This window comes from Kogia breviceps, chromosome 10 (assembly GCF_026419965.1).
Source record: "Kogia breviceps isolate mKogBre1 chromosome 10, mKogBre1 haplotype 1, whole genome shotgun sequence".
In the NCBI taxonomy this organism is placed as follows: domain Eukaryota; kingdom Metazoa; phylum Chordata; class Mammalia; order Artiodactyla; family Physeteridae; genus Kogia; species Kogia breviceps.
Window position 1 is genome coordinate 61,369,429 of NC_081319.1, and position 18,760 is coordinate 61,388,188.

Here is an 18,760-nt window from a genome sequence, read left to right on the forward strand (position 1 = left end):
CCTGTTTCTTAAGGTATGATTGTATTGCTATAAACTTGCCTCTTAGAACTGCTTTTGCTGTATCCCATAGGTTTTGGGTCGTTGTGTCTCCATTGTCATTTGTTTCTAAGTATTTTTTGATTTCCTCTTTGATTTCTTCAGTGATCACTTCGTTATTAAGTAGTGTATTGTTTAGCCTCCATGTGTTTGTATTTTTTACAGATCTTTTCTTATAATTGATATCTAGTCTCATAGCGTTGTGGTCGGAAAAGATACTTGATACGATTTCAATTTTCTTAAATTTGCCAAGGCTAGATTTGTGACCCAATATATGATCAATCCTGGAGAATGTTCCATGAGCACTTGAGAAAAATGTGTATTCTGTTGTTTTTGGATGGAATGTCCTATAAATATCAATTAAGTCCATCTTGAGTAATGTATCATTTAAAGCTTGTGTTTCCTTATTTATTTTCATTTTGGATGATCTGTCCATTGGTGAAAGTGGGGTGTTAAAGTCCCCCATTATAATTGTGTTACTGTCGATTTCCCCTTTTAAGGTTGTTAGTATTTGCCTTATGTATTGAGGTGCTCCTATGTTGGGTGCATAAATATTTACAATTGTTATATCTTCTTCATGGATCGATCCCTTGATCATTATGTAGTGTCCTTCTTTGTCTCTTGTAATAGTCTTTATTTTAAAGTCTATTTTGTCTGATATGAGAATTGCTACTCCAGCTTTCTTCTGATTTCCATTTGCATGGAATATCTTTTTCAATCCCCTTACTTTCAGTCTGTATGTGTCCCTAGGTCTGAAGTGGGTCTCTTGCAGACAGCATATATATGGGTCTTGTTTTTGTATCCATTCAGCCAGTCTGTGTCTTTTGGTGGGAGCATTTAATCCATTTACATTTAAGGTAATTATCGATATGTATGTTCCTATTACCATTTACTTAATTGTTTTGGGTTGTTCTTGTAGGTCTTTTCCTTCTCTTGTGTTTCTTGCCTAGAGAAGTTCCTTTAGGATTTGTTGTAGAGCTGGTTTGGTGGTGCTGAACTCTCTCAGCTTTTGCTTGTCTGTAAAGGTTTTAATTTCTCCATCAAATCTGAATGAGATCCTTGCTGGGTAGAGTAATCTTGGTTGTAGGTTTTTTTCCTTCATCACTTTAAATATGTCCTGCCACTCCCTTCTGGCTTGTAGAGTTTGTGCTGAAAGATCAGATGTTAATCTTATGGGGATTCCCTTGTGTGTTATTTGTTGTTTTTCCCTTGCTGCTTTTAATATGTTTTCTTTGTATTTAATTTTTGACAGTTTGATTATTATGTGTCTTGGCGTGTTTCTCTTTGGGTTTATCCTGTATGGAACTCTCTGTGCTTCCTGGACTTGATTGATTATTTCCTTTCCTATATTAGGGAAGTTTTCAACTATAATCTCTTCAAATATTTTCTCAGTCCCTTTCTTTTTCTCTTCTTCTTCTGGGACCCCTATAATTCGAATGTTGGTGCGTTTAATGTTGTCCCAGAGGTCTCTGAGACTGTCCTCAGTTCTTTTCATTCTTTTTTCTTTCTTCTGCTCTGCAGTAGTTATTTCCACTATTTTATCTTCCAGGTCACTTATCCGTCCTTCTGCCTCAGTTATTCTGCTATTGATCCCATCTAGAGTATTTTTAATTTCATTTATTGTGTTGCTCATCGTTTCTTGCTTCCTCTTTATTTCTTCTAGGTCCCTGTTAACTGTTTCTTGCAAATTGTCTATTCTATTTCCAAGATTTTGCATCATCTTCACCATCATTATTCTAAACTCTCTTTCAGGTAGATTGGCTATTACCTCTTCATCTGTTAGGTCTGGTGTGTTTTTATCTTGCTCCTTCATCTGTTGTGGTTTTTTCTGTCTTCTCATTTCTCTTATCTTACTGTGTTTGGGGTCTCCTTTTTGCACGCTGCAGGTTCGTAGTTCCTGTTGTTTTTGGTGGCTGTCCCCAGTGGCTAAGGTTGGTTCAGTGGGTTGAGTAGATTCCCTGGTTGGGGGGGCTAGTGCCTCTGTTCTGGTGGATGAGGCTGGATCTTGTCTTTCTGATGGGCAGGTCCTCGTCTGGTGGTGTGTTTGGGGATGTTGGTTACCTTATTATGATTTTAGGCAGCCTCTCTGCTAATGGATGGGGCTGTAGACCTGTCTTGCTCTTTGTTGGGGATAGGGTGTCCAGCACTGTTCTTTGCTGGTCCTTGATTGAAGCTGGGTCTTGGTGTTGAGATAGAGATCTCGGGGAGATTTTCGCCGTCTGATATTACGTGGAGCTGGGAGGTCTCTTGTGGACTAGTGTCTTGAGGTTGGTTCACCCACCTCAGGGACACTGCCCTGGTGCCTGGCTGGGGCGCCAAGAACCTTTAATCCACACGGCTCAAAATAAAAGGTAGAATAAATAGAAAGGAAAGAAAAGGAAGGAAGGAGGGAGGGAGGGAAGGAAGGAAGAAAGGAAGGAAGAAATGAAGGAAGGAAGCAAGAAAGGAAGGAAGGAAGGTGCAGAGGAAGAAAGGGAGGAAGGAAGAGAGGAAGGGAGGAAAGAAGGGGGGAAGGAAGGGAGAAAGGAGGGAAGGAGGGAAGAAAGGAAGGAAGAAAGGAAGAAAGAAAGGGAGAAGACAGAGTAGTATAAAGTATAGTTATTAAAATAAAAAATAATTATTAAGAAAAAAAATTTCCTTTAAAAAAAAAAAAAAAAAAAAACAGAAAAATGGGTCCGTCTAACCGTAGGACAAATGGTGAAAGCAAAGCTATACAGACAAAATCTCACACAGCAGCACACACATACACACTCACAAAAAGAAAAAAAAAAAGGGAAAATAATAGTATATCTTGCTCCCAAAGTCCACCTCCTCAACTTAGGATGATTCGTTGTCTATTCAGGTTTTCAACAGCTGCAGGGCACTTAAAGTTGATTGTGGAGCTTTAATCCGCCGCTTCTGAGGCTGCTGGGAGAGACCTCCCCCTCTCCTCTCTGTTCGCACAGCTCCTGGGGTTCAGCTTTGGACTTGGTCCCGCCTCTGCGTGTAGGTTGTCCGAGGGCGACTGCCCTTCGCTCAGACAGGACGATGTTAAAGGAGCAGTTGATTCGGGGGCTCCAGCTCACTCAGGCTGGGGGGAGGGAGTGGCACGGGGGCGGGGCGAGTCCGCGGCGGCAGAGGCCGGCGTGACGCTGCACAGGCCCAAGGCGCGCCGTGCGTTCTCCCGGGGAAGCTGTCCCTGGATCCCGGGACCCCGGCAGTGGCGGGCCGCACGGGCTCCCGGGAGGTCCGGTGTGGAGAGTGACCTGCGCTCGTACACAGGCCTCTTGGTGGTGGCAGCAGCAACCTTAACGTCCGACACCCGTCTCTACTGTCTGTGCCGACAGCCGCGGCTCGCGCCCGTTTCTGGAGTTCCTCTACACGGTGCTCTTAATCCCCTCACCTCACACCCGAGGAAGCAAAGAGGCAAGAAAAAGTCTCTTGTCTCTTCGGCAGCTCCGCGCCCGTCCCTGGGGCTCCTTCAAGCGGCGCACTTAATCCCCTCTCCTCACGCCCAGGCAGCAAAGAGGGAGGAAAAGGTCTCTTGCCTCTTCGGCAGCTCCAGACTTCTCCCGAACTCCCTCCTGGCCAGCCGTGGCGCACTAGCCCCCTTCAAGCTGTCTTCACTCTGCCAACTCCAGACCTTTCCCTGGGATCCGACTGAAGCCCGAGCCTCAGCTCCCGGCCCCGCCCGCCGCGGCAGGCGAGCAGACAAGCCTCTCGGGCTGATGAGTGCTGGTCGGCACCGATCCTCTGCGGGAATCTCTCCGCTTTGCCCTCTGCACCCCTGTGGCTGAGCTGTCCTCCGCGGCTCCGGAGCTTCCCCCTCCGGCGCCCGCAGTCTCCGCCCGCGAAGGGGCCTCTAGTGTGTGGGAGTCTTTCCTCCTTCACGGCTCCCTCCCACTGGCGTAGGTCCCGTCCCTATTCTTTTGTCCCTGTTTATTCTTATTTCTTTTGCCCTACCCAGATATGTGGGGAGTTTCTTGCCTTTTTGGAGGTCTGAGGTCTTCTGCCAGCGTTCGGTGGGTGTTCTATAGGAGAAGTTCCACGTGTAGATGTATTTCTGATGTCTCTGTGAGGAGGAAGGAGATCTCCGCGTCTTACTCTTCCGCCATCTTTAAGCCGTCTCCTGCAATATGTCATCTTGATGACCGAAACTACTTTTCTGAAATCTTTTCAAAAGAAGACCTTTATAGTGAGTTGCCATGGTGACCAAAAATAGCTTAAGGATGCTGGGTTTGCAGTCAGGATTCAGGTAGAATTGTCTTACAAAGAGTGAATTGGGGGCAAATGGCAGTTATGAGAACTAGATCTAAAGGTTGTATTAAATATTAAATGTTGAGGTAATATGTGCCTATTAGGGCTCCTGAGATGAAGATTGATTTGGGGGGGTGGGGGTAAGAAGGAAGACCTTTTGAAAACTGCCTCCACGGGAGGAGTCTGTGAAAGTCAACCTTAGGGTGTGTGATTTTGCTTCACAGAGTTGCTGGACCCGCTCCCTGAAGAAGAACTGGGAAGAGTAAGACCAGGAACACATGTTGGAAGAAGAAAGAGATGATAAAGTAAAGCCTGGTCACCTCCAGGTTTGTCACTTCCACCTTAATCTCAGAACCCATTTGGATTTAGGAAGGTGGGTCAGGGTGTGGGGAGCATGTAAGAACAGAATGACTTTCACTAATGATCCAAAGGACCTTGGATTTCGCTAAAATGCTCTTCAGACTCATTTTTCTGCTGGTTCTCTATGTGGAAGGTGTGGCTCTGGTGATAGCAAATCAGCGGTAGGCCTGGAAGTCAGCTGGACCTCTGCTACTTGATCAGTCGGTCACAGAGCTTCAGTCTGTCTCCTCTCCTGCCTGCCTCTCCTGCCCATGAGGTCTTTGTGAAGATCTCATTTCAAACACATGAGGTGCTCAAGTGCTCTAGTATCATCCAGGTATAAAGTTGCATTCTTAACTGAGATCAGACCAGTTCTTTCCCCAGACCTCCAGCTCCTTTGTAAAATCAGAGTTTCAGGTTCTATGAGATACAGATGTACCCACTGAACCCCCATGGGAGGGGGTAGGAGAAGGAATTGGGGATCTGATACTGGAAGCTTTACCATTAGACAGCACTGCCCCATATGACAAAGGGCTGACATTGGTCGGGCACAGGTGGTAGAACAATATCACGTTGTTTTTGGTTTGAATAAGATGTTGATTAGAAGTTTCAGCTCAGCAGAGGGGCAGCACCCTGGGTGGGGACTGGGCCTCCACCATCTATGGCTCCTCCCCTCCAGCACCCAGGCTAGGTACTCACTTACCAGCAGCCCAGAGGGCAGGAACAGAGCTCTGCCAGGCTGGCCTTCCCAGAGGGCAAGTGTAAGCAGCACAGCCAGGAATGTGAGCTACAGCCTTGGCTGGGTTGTCAGGAAGGAGGGCGACATCTGGCTCGGCACAGCTAGAGTCAGCTCTGGCCTTCCCTCGGACACAGGCACTGGGCCCCCGGTCTCAGGCTCACACAGGCCTCCAAAGCCCTTTCCTCAGGATGGCGCTCAGACCCTCCACCCAGCCCACCCTCCCGCCCCAAACACTAGCAGGTCAAGCACCACTCAGAGAAGGGGGCCTTTAAAGGGCTGTAGAAAATCTTAGAATCTGGATATGGAAGCTACTATGTTTCACTTCTGGCTGAGAGCTCTGCTCCCAGAGCACAGGATGGCCGAGGCGGGCAAGATGGGAGGGTCTCGCTGTGACCCCCAGGCACTGCTGGCCTTTTCAGCCACATGCCTGCATTCCTTGGAAATACATTTGATTCACAGCCAAACGGAACACCCTGAGAAACGGGAGGAATTATTGGTTCCTCTCAACCCTTAGCAACAGGGACTTTTCACCACCGTGTATTTCCACTGGCCTCTGCGATGCACTGGAACGTTCCTTTGGGCTAAACGTGCCTCAGCTGTCCACGGCACCCGACACACTTGGCGACTCTGCCTGACCCGGGAGCGCCCTGGGCCCCAGGGACAGGGTCCCTCCTTCCTGACCACCCCCTTGTGGGAGTGCTGAGACCGGTCAGCCCTGGGAGTTCCGCGTCCCCTCGTAAGTGACTGCGAGTCAAGCTCCCCACCGACCCCCTCCCCCCTGGTCTCCCTCCTTCCAGGGCTGCTTCGTGCGTGGTGCCAGTCGCCCCTCCTCAGGGGGTAGGAGACCCGGGCCGACTCTGCTCCACTGACCTGCCGCTGTCTGTCCGCGACGTGGCCGAATAGCCGGTAGGTGTCGGGGAAGCCCCGAGGGCGGCGCCCTCCCGCACGCACCCTCACGATGCTTGGAGGGGGGCCAAGAGGCGCGACGGGAGTGGGAAGGAGACGGGGCCACGGGAAGGGCACCCCGGGTCGGGGCGCAGAGGCAGGAGGCGGCGAGGAGGGCCGGCCCAGCCACGAAGCCCATGCCTCCGCCCCTCCCGGGCCCAAGCGGCCCTCAGACCTCCCTGCCGGCCCCTGGGCTCAGGGTGGCTGACGGGCGCGCCGAAGAAGCCGTCCTGCTCGAGCCGTCTTAGAGGCCGGCCCAGGCGTTGTGCCTGTTCTCGGCGTGGGGCGAGCACCGGGGCGTGAGGGTGTGGAGCCGTCCGGCCGCAGGTCACAGGCATTGCCTGTTGGAAGGGAGGGCTGCGATGGGGCTGTGCCAAGGGAAGGGGAGGATGGATCCACCCACAGTCCCCCTTTGCCAGGCAGAACTTCATCGCGGACCCTGTTGTCAGCAGCCGTGAGCAGCAGGGACACCCAGGCTTGGTGAGTCTGCGCCCCACCCAGGGCCACTGGGTTCCTGCATGGCAGCCCCGACATCTCCTGCTGAGAAACCCCGGAAACCGTGCTCTTTCCCCCAAGCCCACCGCAGTGCTGCAGAGCCCAAGGGAGCTGGGGGCTTCACCCCAAATCTGAGGAAGCCACACCTGGGGGGCCGGGGCACAAGCTTGGGTCCCACCTTCCCGGCAGGAGCAGATCTCGCAGAGGGGTCTATCTTTTGGAAATAAATTTAGACTAACGGGTTTTACACACAATCTTAGAGCTGGGAAAAGTCCTTTGTGTCATTCATGCAGCTTCATAAGATTTTTTTTTTAATAAGAGGATGGATTTCCTTGAGCAAGAGTCAATTTCCAGGAATGGGTCCCTTGATACCAAGGACTGTTCTGGGGAAGAAAGAGGAATCTATTTTGTGAATGCCTTATAGAACTTATTCTATATTGTAGTTCTCTCTGGAAACACATGTACCGTTGATCTTTGTAGCAGCCCTTAACATCCTCAAGAGAAGCTCTTGGGCTTCCCTGGTGGCGCAGTGGTTGAGAGTCTGCCTGCCGATGGGACCGGCTGGGCCCGTGAGCCATGGCTGCTGAGCCTGCGCGTCTGGAGCCTGTGCTCCGCAACAGGAGAGGCCACAACAGTGAGAGGCCTGCGTACCACCAAAAAAAAAAAAAAAAAAAAAAAAAGAGAGAGAAACTCTCATTTCCCCATTAGTACTTGTTATAGACTGAATATTTGGGTCCCCCCAGCATTCACATGTTGACATCCTACCTCCAATGTGATGGTATTAGAAGGTGGGTCTTTTGGGAGGTGATTAGGATTTGATGAGGTCATTGGGATGGAGCCCTCATGATGAGATTCTTACCCTTGTGAGAGTCATGAGAGAGCTGGCTTTTTTTCTCTGCTCTCTGTCCTGTGAGGACACAATGAGAAGTGGACAGTCTGCAACCTGGAGGAGAGTCCTCACCAGAAGGCGATGATGCCGGCACCTAGATCTCAGACTTCCATCCCCCAGGAATGAGAAATACATTTTTGTTGTTTACAAGCCCACACCCCGCCCCGTTTATGGTACTTTGTGACAACAGCCCAAACTGATTTAGCACTCTTTTCTTCAAGTCAATCGAAGAATTTGTGGAGCCCAACCATTTTATGATACAATTTCCCAAATAAACAGTATTCTCTCGGGGAGCGAGAAGACGGCAGAAGAGTAAGACGTGGGGATCACCTTCCTCCTCACAGATACATCAGAAATACATCTACACTTGGAACTTCTCCTATAGAACACCCACCGAACACTGGCAGAAGACCTCAGACCTCCCAAAAGGCAAAAAACTCCCCACGTACCTGGGTAGGGCAAAACAAAAAAGAATAAACAGACAAAAGGATAAGGACGGGACCTGCACCAGTGGGAGGGAGCCGTGAAGGAGGAAAGGTTCCTACACACTAGGAGCCCCTTCGCGGGCGGAGACTGCGGGTGGCGGAGAGGGAAGATTCAGAGCCGCGGAGGAGAGCGCAGCAACAGGGTGCGGAGGGCAAAGCGGAGAGATTCCGCAGAGGATCCGTGCCGATCAGCACTCACCAGCCCGAGAGGCTTGTCTGCTCACCTGCTGGGGCGGGCGGGGGTGGGAACTGAGCCTCGGGCAGATCCCAGGGAAAGGTCTGGAGTTGGCAGAGTAAAAACAGCCTGAAGGGGTTAGCGCACCACGGCTGGCCGGGAGGGAGTTCGGGAGAAGTCTGGAGCTGCCAAAGAGGCAAGAGACCTTTTCTTCCCTTTTTGCCTCCTGCTGCGCGAGGAGAGGGGTTTAAGCGCGCCGCTTAAAGGAGCTCCAGAAATGGGCGCGGAGCTGCTAAAGAGACAGTTTTTCTTGCCTCTTTGCTTCCTGGGGCGCGAGGAAAAGGGATTTAGGGCACCGCATAAAGGAGCTCCAGAAACAGGCGCGAGCCGCAGCTGTCGGCACGGACAACAGAGATGGGTGTGGGATGCTAGGGTTGCTACTGCCGCCACCAAGAGGCCTGTGTGCCAGCACAGGTCACTCTCCACACCGCCCCTCCCGGGAGCCTGTGCAGCCCGCCACCACCAGGGTCCCGGGATCCAGGGACTGCTTCCCCGGGAAAATGCGAGGTGCGCCTCGGGCCGGTGCAGCGTCACGCTGGCCTCTGCCGCCGCGGACTCGCCCCACATCCGTGCCCCCCGCCCCCCCGCCTGAGTGAGCCAGAGACTACGAATCAGCTGCTCCGTTAACCCCGCCCTGTCTGAGCGAAGGGCAGATGCCCTCCGACGACCTACGCACAGAGGCGGGGCCAAGTCCAAAGCTGAACCCCAGGAGCTGTGCAAACAAAGAGAGGGGGAGGTCTCTCCCAGCAGCCTCAGAAGCAGCGGGTTAAAGCACCACAGTCAACTTGAAGTGCCCTGCATCTGTGGAAAACCTGAACAGACAGCGAAATATCCCAAGTTGAGGAGGTGGACTTTGGGAGCAACATATACTATTATTTTCCCCTTTTTTCTTTTTGTGAGTGTGTATGTGAGTGCTGCTGTGTGAGATTTTGTCTGTATAGCTTTATTTTCCCCATTTGTCCTAGGGTTAGACCGACCTGTTTTTTTTTTCTTTAATAGAAATTTTTCTTAATAATTTTTTTTATTTTAATAACTGTATTTTACCCTACTTTATTTTGTCTTCTCCCTTTTCTTTCTTCGTTTCTTCCCTCCTTTCTTTCCTATTTCCCTCCTTCCTTCCTCCCTTCCCTTCTTCCTCCCTCCCTTCCTTTCTTTATTCCCTCCTTCCTTCCTCCCTTCCTTTCTTCCTCCCTCCCTTTCTTCCTTCCTTCCCTCCCTTCCTCCTTCCTTCCTTCCTTTCTTGCCTTTCTATTTTTTTCTCCCTTTTATTTTGAGCCGTGTGGATTAAAGGCTCTTGGCACTCCAGCCAGGTGTCAAGGCTGTGTCTCTGAGGTGGGAGAACCAATCTCAGGACACTGGTCCACAATAGACCTCTCAGCTCCACGTAATATCAAACGGCGAAAATCTCCCAGAGATCTCCATCTCAACACCAAGACCCAGCTTCACTCAAGGACCAGCAACGAACAGTGCTGGACACCCTATACCCAACAAAGAGCGAGACAGGTCTACAGCCCCATCCATTAGCAGAGAGGCTGCCTAAAATCATAATAAGGTAACCAACATCCCCAAACACACCACCAGACGAGGACCTGCCCATCAGAAAGACAAGATCCAGCCTCATCCACCAGAACAGGGGCACTGGTCCCCCCAAACAGGAAACCTGCTCAACCCACTGAACCAACCTCAGCCACTGGGGACAGCCACCAAAACCAGATAGAAGTACGAACCTGCAGCCTACAAAAAGGAGACCCCAAACACAGTAAGATAAGCAAAATGAGAAGACAGAAAAACACACAGCAGATGAAGGAGCAAGATAAAAACACACCAGACTTAACAAATGAAGAGGTAATAGCCAGTCTACCAGAAAGAGAATTCAGAATAATGATAGTAAAGATGATTCAAAATCTTGGAAATAGAATAGACAAATTGCAAGAAACAGTTAACAAGGACCTAGAAGAAATAAAGAGGAAGCAAGTAACAAGCAACACAATAAATGAAATGAAAAATACTCTAGATGGGATCAGTAGCAGAATAACTGAGGCAGAAGGACGGATAAGTGACCTGGAAGATAAAATAGTGGAAATAACTACTGCAGAGCAGAAGAAAGAAAAACGAATGAAAAGAACTGAGGACAGTCTCAGAGATCTCTGGGACAACATTAAACGCACCAACATTCGAATCATAGGGGTCCCAGAAGAAGAAGAGAAAAAGAAAGGGACTGAGAAAATATTTGAAGAGATTATACTTGAAAACTTCCCTAATATAGAAAAGGAAATAGTCAACCAAGTCCAGGAAGCACAGAGTCCCATACAGGATAAACCCAAGGATAAACACGCCGAGACACATAATCAAACTGTCAAAAATTAAATACAAAGAAAACATATTAAAAGCAGCAAGGGAAAAACAACAAATAACACACAAGGGAATCCCCATAAGGTTAACATCTGATCTTTCAGCAGAAACTCTACAAGCCAGAAGGGAGTGGCAGGACATATTTAAAGTGATGAAGGAAGAAAACCTACAACCAAGATTACTCTACCCAGCAAGGATCTCATTCAGATTTGATGGAGAAATTAAAACCTTTACAGACAAGCAAAAGCTGAGAGAGTTCAGCACCACCAAACCAGCTTTACAACAAATGCTAAAGGAACTTCTCTAAGCAAGAAACATGAGAAGGAAAAGACCTACAAGAACAACCCGAAACAATTAAGTAAATGGTAGTAGGAACGCACATATCAATAATTTCCTTAAATGTAAATGGATTAAATGCTCCCACCAAAAGACACAGACTGGCTGAATGGATACAAAAACAGAACCCATATATATGCTGTCTACAAGAGACCCACTTCAGACCTAGGGACACAGGCTGAAAGTGAGGGGATGGAAAAAGATATTCCATGCAAATGGAAATCAGAAGAAAGCTGAAGTAGCAATTCTCATATCAGACAAAATAGACTTTAAAATAAAAACTATTACAAGAGACAAAGAAGGGCACTACATAATGATCAAGTGATCGATCCATGAAGAAGATATAACAATTGTAAATACTTATGCACCCAACATAGGAGCACCTCAATACATAAGGCAAATACTAACAGCCATAAAAGGGGAAATCGACAGTAACACAATAATAGTAGGGGACTTTAACACCCCACTGTTACCAATGGACAGATCATCCAAAATGAAAATAAATAAGGAAACACAAGCTTTAAATGATACATTATACAAGATGGATTTACTTGATATTTATAGGACATTCCATCCAAAAACAACAGAATACACATTTTTCCCAAGTGCCCATGGAACATTCTCCAGGATAGATCATATCTTGGGTCACAAGTCTACCCTTGGCAAATTTAAGAAAATTGAAATCGTATCAAGTATCTTTTCTGACCACAACGCTATATGACTAGATATCAATTACAGGAAAAGATCTGTAAAAAATACAAACACATGGAGGCTAAACAATACACTACTTAATAATGAAGTGATCACTGAAGAAATCAAAGAGGAAATCAAAAAGTACTTAGAAACAAATGACAATGGAGACACGACGACCCAAAACCTATGGGATACAGCAAAAGCAGTTCTAAGAGGGAAGTTTATAGCAATACAATCATACCTTAAGAAACAGGAAGCATCTCGAATAAACAACCTAACTTTGCACCTAAAGCAATTAGAGAAGGAAGAACAAAAAAACCCCAAATTTAGCAGAAGGAAAGAAATCATAAAGATCAGATCAGGGCTTCCCTGGTGGCGCAGTGGTTGGGAGTCCGCCTGCCGATGCAGGGGACGCGGGTTCGTGTCCCTGTCCGGGAGGATCCCACGTGCCGCGGAGCGGCTGGGCCCATGAGGTGTGGCCGCTGGGCCTGCGCGTCCGGAGCCTGTGCCCCGCAACGGGAGAGGCCACAACAGTGAGAGGCCCACGAACCACAAAAAACAAAACAAAACAAAACAAAACAAAAAAAGATCAGATCAGAAATAAATGAAAAGGAAATGAAGGAAACAATAGCAAAGATCAATCAAACTAAAAGCTGGTTCTTTGAGAAGATAAATAAAATTGATAAACCATTAGCCAGACACATCAAGAAAAAAAGGGAGAAGACTCAAATCAATAGAATCAGAAATGAAAAAGGAGATGTAACAACTGACTCTGCAGAAATACAAAAGATTATTAGAGATTACTACAAGCAACTCTATGCCAATAAAATGGACAACCTGGAAGAAATGGACAAATTCTTAGAAATGCACAACCTGCCGTGACTGAACCAGGAAGAAATAGAAAATATGAACAGACCAATCACAAGCACTGAAATGGAAACTGTGATTAAAAATCTTCCAGCAAACAAAAGCCCAGGACCAGATGGCTTCACAGGCGAATTCTATCAAACATTTAGAGAAGAGCTAACACCTATCCTTCTCAAACTCTTCCAAAAGATAGCAGAGGGAGGAACACTCCCAAACTCATTCTATGAGGCCACCATCACCCTGATACCAAAACCAGACAAAGATGTCACAAAGAAAGAAAACGACAGGCCAATATCACTGATGAACATAGATGCAAAAATCCTCAACAAAATACTAGCAAACAGAATCCAACAGCACATTAAAAGGATCATACACCATGATCAAGTGGGGTTTATTCCAGGAATACAAGGATTCTTCAATATACGCAAATCAATCAACGTGATACACCATATCAACAAACTGAAGGAGAAAAACCATATGATCATCTCAATAGATGCAGAGAAAGCTTTTGACAAAATTCAACACACATTTATGATAAAAACCCTGCAGAAAGTAGGCATAGAGGGAACTTTCCTCAATATAATAAAGGCCATATATGACAAAACCACAGCCAGCATTGTTGTCAATGGTGAAAAACTGAAACCATTTCCACTAAGATCAGGAACAAGACAAGGTTGCCCACTCTCACCACTCTTATTCAACCTAGTTTTGGAAGTTCTAGCCACAGCAATCAGAGAAAATAAAGAAATAAAAGGAATCCAAATAGGAAAAGAAGAAGTAAAGCTGTCACTGTTTGCAGATGACATGATACTATACATAGAGAATACTAAGGATGCTACCAGAAAACTACTAGAAATAATCAATGAATTTGGTAAAGTAGCAGGATACAAAATTAATGCATAGAAGTCTCTGGCATTCTTATACACTAATGATGAAAAATCTGAGAGGGAAATTAAGAAAACACTCCCATTTACCATTGCAACAAAAAGAATAAAATATCTAGGAATAAACCTACCTAAGGAGACAAAAGACTGGTATGCAGAAAACTATAAGACACTGATGAAAGAAATTAAAGATGATAGAAATAGGTGGAGAAATATACCATGTTCTTGGATTGGAAGAATCAACATTGTGAAAATGACTCTATTACCCAAAGCAATCTACAGATTCAATGCAATCCCTATCAAATTACCACTGGCATTTTTTACAGAAGTAGAAGAAAGAATTTCACAATTTGTATGGAAACACAGAAGACCCCGAATAGCCAAAGCAATCTTGAGAACGAAAATTGGAGCTGGAGGAATCAGGCTCCCTGACTTCAGACTATACTACAAGGCCACAGTAATCAAGACAGTATGGTACTGGCACAAAAACAGAAATATAGATCAATGGAACAGGATAGAAAGCCCAGAGATAAACCCACACACATATGGTCACCTTATCTTTGATAAAGGAGGGAAGGAAACACAGTGGAGAAAAGACAGCCTCTTCAATAAGTGGTGCTGGGAAAACTGGACAGCTACCTGTAGAAGTATGAAATTAGAACACTCCCTAACACCATACACAACAATAAACTCAAAATGGGTTAAAGACCTAAATGTAAGGCCAGACACTATCAAACTCTTAGAGGAAAACATAGGCAGAACACTCTATGACATAAATCACAGCAAGATCCTTTTTGACCCATCTCCTAGAGAAATGGAAATAAAAACAAAAATAAACAAATGGGATCTAATGAAACTTAAAAGCTTTTGCACAGCAAAGTATACCATAAACAAGACCAAAAGACAACCCTCAGAATGGGAGAAAATATTTGCAAATGAAGCAACTGACAAAGGATTAATCTCCAAAATTTATAAGCAACTCATGCAGCTCAATAACCAAAAAACAAACAACCCAATCCAAAAATGGGCAGAAGAACTAAATAGACATTTCTCCAAAGAAGATATACAGATAGCCAACAAACACATGAAAGAATGCTCAACATCATTAATTATTAGAGAAATGCAAATCAAAACTACAATGAGATATCATCTCACACCGGTCAGATTGGCCATCATCAAAAACTCTAGAAACAATAAATGCTGGAGAGGGTGTGGAGAAAAGGGAACACTCTTGCACTGCTGGTGGGAATGGAAATTGATACAGCCACTATGGAGAACAGTATGGAGGTTCCTTAAAAAACTACAAATAGAACTACCATATGACCCCGCAGTCCCACTACTGGGCATACAACCTGAGAAAATCATAATTCAAAAAGAGTCATGTACCAAAATGTTTATTGCAGCTCTATTTATGATAGCCCGGATATGGAAGCAACCTAAGTGTCCATCAACAGATGAATGGATAAAGAAGATGTGGCACATATATACAATGGAATATTACTCAGCCATAAAAAGAAATGAAACTGAGTTATTTGTAATGAGGTGGATAGACCTGGAATCTGTCATACAGAGTGATGTAAGTCCGAAGGAGAAAAACCAATACCGTATGCTAACACATATATATGGAATCTAAAAAAAGAATGTCATGAAGAGATTAGTGGTAGGATGGGAATAAAACATAGACCTACTAGAGCATGGACTTGAGGATATGGGGAGGTGGAAGGATAAGCTGTGACGATGTGAGAGAGTGGCAGGGACATATACACACTACCAAATGTAAATTAGATAGCTAGTGGGAAGCTGCCGCATAGCACAGGGAGATCACCTCTGTGCTTTGTGACCACCTAGAGGGGTGGGATAGGGAGGGTGGGAGGGAGGGTGACACAAGAGGGAAGAGATATGGGAACATATGTATATGTATAACTGATTCACTTTGTTGTAAAGGAGAAACTAACACACTATTGTAAAACAGTTATACTCAAAGATGTTATTAAAAATAAAAATTAAAAAAAACTATTCTCTTTATACACTCTGATTTGTCAACTTTTTTATTTATCAAAATTGTTATAAGAAGAGCTTCCATATTTTTCCTAATAAATTGTTTACAACCCAAGTTGTCACTATAATGGTTCTATGATATTAATAATTTGAGCCCTAATACCCTGCTTAAAATAATCATTTATTTGTCTTATGAATAAGTTCCAGGTTCAAATGCAAAAGTTTTAGAAGGATATACTGTGTATAACATCTATGTCATCCCTCTGAAGGAAAGAAGGAGGGAAGAAAGGAAGGAAGGAAGGAAGGAAGGAAAAAGCATTGAATTTGCCCTCAGTCTAGCTGCCACTTCCTAAGGGAAGCCCTTTCCAACTCCAGACCCCCAGGCATCACAAATAAGCTCTCATGGGACACTGTCCATACTGTTGCACATCATGTTTCCTGAAAAGCTGATTCTGAGACAAGGACAGACTTTCAGCAAGTTTCTTGGGGTGTGTTTTTTGGGAGAAACATAGAATTACCATATGACTCAGCAATTCCACTCCTAAATCACTGAAAACAAACACTCAAATCTACGTACACACATGTTTATAGCAGCACTATTCACAGTAGAAAAATCATGGAAATAACCCAAATGTCCATTAATGGATGAATGAATAAACAAATTGTGGTTTATACATACAGTGGAATAGTAATTCAGTCATAAAAAGGAATGGAGCAATTAAATATCAAACAATTACACAGCCAAAAACATTTTTTAAGGAATGAAATACGAATACATATTACAGTGTGGATGACTCTCACAAACATCATGCTAAGTGAAAGATGCCAGACACAGAGGTCATACATTCTATGATTCCATTTATCTGAAATATCCAGAATAAGTAAATCCCTTGAGAAAGAAAGCAGATTGGTGGTCTCCAGGGCCTGGTATAGAGAGCGAAGTATTATCTTCTTAATGGGTACAGAGTTTCCTTTTGGGGTGATAAAAATGTCTGCAGGAAAAAAAATTTAATTGGAAAATGATTGATTAAAAACAGAAGTCTGTGGGGTATTTCTTGGTACTGTCTTTCCCAATTTTGACAGTAAATGGTCAAGTACACAGTAAATGGTCAAGTACAGCAGCTGTGGTTTGAGAAAGAAATGATGACCAGGGCTCAGAACACTCACTCAGGGACGAGCGTGAGGGTCATCCCACCAAGTAAGCCATCCATTTTAGCAGAGATATTATCCAAGGATGAGGGGAATTGAGAATGGATAGCACAGGAGGGAGACAATGACTTTCAGTTGTGGCCTTGAGGCCACCTACAGTAACAGAGGCTATAGTTCGACCCACTGACCCTCCTTTCACTAGTAGTTCATCTCACTCACCCTCTCCTCTAAAAACGATCCATGGAAACTATGAGAGTTGTTTCCAGAACTTATGCAAAGACGTTGATCCAAGTAAAGGCAACAAAAGCAAAAATAAACAAGTGGGGCTATATCCAACTAAAAAGCACAACAAAGGAAACCAACAACAAAATGAAAAGGCAACCTACGGAATGGGAGAAAATTTTTACAAATCATATATCCTATAAGGGGTTAGTATTCAAATTATATGAAGAACTCATACCAAAAAAATAGAAAAAATATCTAACTAAGAAATGGGCAGAGGATCTGAATAGATATTTTTACCAAGAAGTTACAGAGATGGCCAGCAGATCATTAAAAAGGCACCTAAAATCACTAATGAGCAGAGAAATGCAAATCAAACCACAAAGAGATGTCAACTCATACCTGTTAGAATGGCTAATATCAAAAACTGGAACTAACAAGTATTGGCAAGGGTGTGGAGAAAAGGGAAGCCTGTGCACTGTTGGTAGGAATGTAAATTGTTGTAGCCAGTATGGAAAACAGTATGGAGGTCCTCAAAAACTTAAAAATAGAACTATCGTATGATCCAGCAATTCCACTACTTGGTACTTGTATGAAGGAAACAAACTCTAATTCAAAATGAAATCTGTACTCCCATATTCATTGCAGCATTATTTACAGTAGCCAAGACTTGAAAACCCCTGTGTTCATCGATGGATAAATGGATAAAGGACATCAGGCATATATATATGCTAAATTATTTATATATATATATATACACACACACATATATATATATATACATAAAATACAGCCATGAGAAAGAAGCAAATCCTGCCATTTGTGACAACATGAATGGACCGTGTGTTATGCTAGGTAAAATGTCAGAAAGAGAAAGAAAAATCCTGTATGATCTCATTTCATATGGAATTTTTTTAAAAAGCTCATAGATACATAGACTGGTGGTTACCAGAGGCAGGGGGTGGAGGGTGGGTGAAATGGGTAAAGGTGGTTAATATGTACTAACTGCCAGTGATAAAATAAGTCCTGGGGATGTGACTATAGTTAATAATATCATATTGCATATTTAAAAGTTGCTAAGAGAGTAGATCTTAAAAGTTCTCATCACAAGCAAAAAAGATTTCTACCATGTCTGGTAATGGATGTTAACTAGGCATACTGTGGTGATCATTTGTTAAATTGAAGTATAGTTGATTTACAGTATTATATTGTAATAACAGAACACAGTGATTCAGTATTTTTATAGGTTATACTCCATTTAAAGTTATTATAAAACATTGGTGGGCTTCCCTCGTGGCACAGTGGTTGAGAGTCCACCTGCCGATGCAGGGGACATGGGCTCATGCCCCGGTCCGGGAGGATCCCACATGCCACGGAGCTGATGGGTCTGTGAGCCATGGCCGCTGAGCCTGCGTGTCCGGAGCCTCTGCTCTGCAACGGAAGAGGCTACAACATTGAGAGGCCCGTGTACCGCAAAAAAAAAAAAAAAAAAAGAAAAAGCGCACTGGCTGTCCTTATAGCTTATTTATTTTATGCATAGTAGTTTGTGCCTCTTCATCCCCTCCCCTACCCCTATCTTCCCCCTCCCCCCCTTTCCTCTACCTACTGGTAACCACTGCTTTGATGTTTATATCTGCGTTCATTTCCTTTCTGTTACATTTATTTTGTATTTTTTAGATTCCACATACGAGTGATAACATACCGTATTTGTCTTTCTCTGTTTGACTTATTTCACTAAGCATAATAGTGTTGCAGCAAAAATAGAAATGAGGTTTTTCCTCTCCTAAAAAGAAGGAAAGTAAAGGGGACAGTAAACAGGCTAGAGAAGACACAGAAACTGGCCTGAAAGGGTTAATCGAT

The 18,760-nt window shown here is 44.8% G+C and overlaps 1 long non-coding RNA gene across 6 annotated transcripts in view; it reads left to right on the forward strand.

Annotated features, from left to right (window-relative positions):
- The window catches only part of LOC136791999 (uncharacterized), a 74,467-nt gene that overhangs the window by 18,595 nt on the left and 37,112 nt on the right, over positions 1 to 18,760 (forward strand). For 4 of the 6 annotated variants that reach the window (XR_010835023.1, XR_010835022.1, XR_010835026.1 and 1 more), the window contains exons 4-6: positions 4,497 to 4,598; positions 6,148 to 6,256; positions 6,715 to 6,775. This is a non-coding gene — a long non-coding RNA (uncharacterized lncRNA). The remainder of the gene's footprint in view (positions 1 to 4,496; positions 4,599 to 6,147; positions 6,257 to 6,714; positions 6,776 to 18,760) is intronic. The other 2 variants (XR_010835024.1, XR_010835025.1) reach the window with 2 other exon arrangements.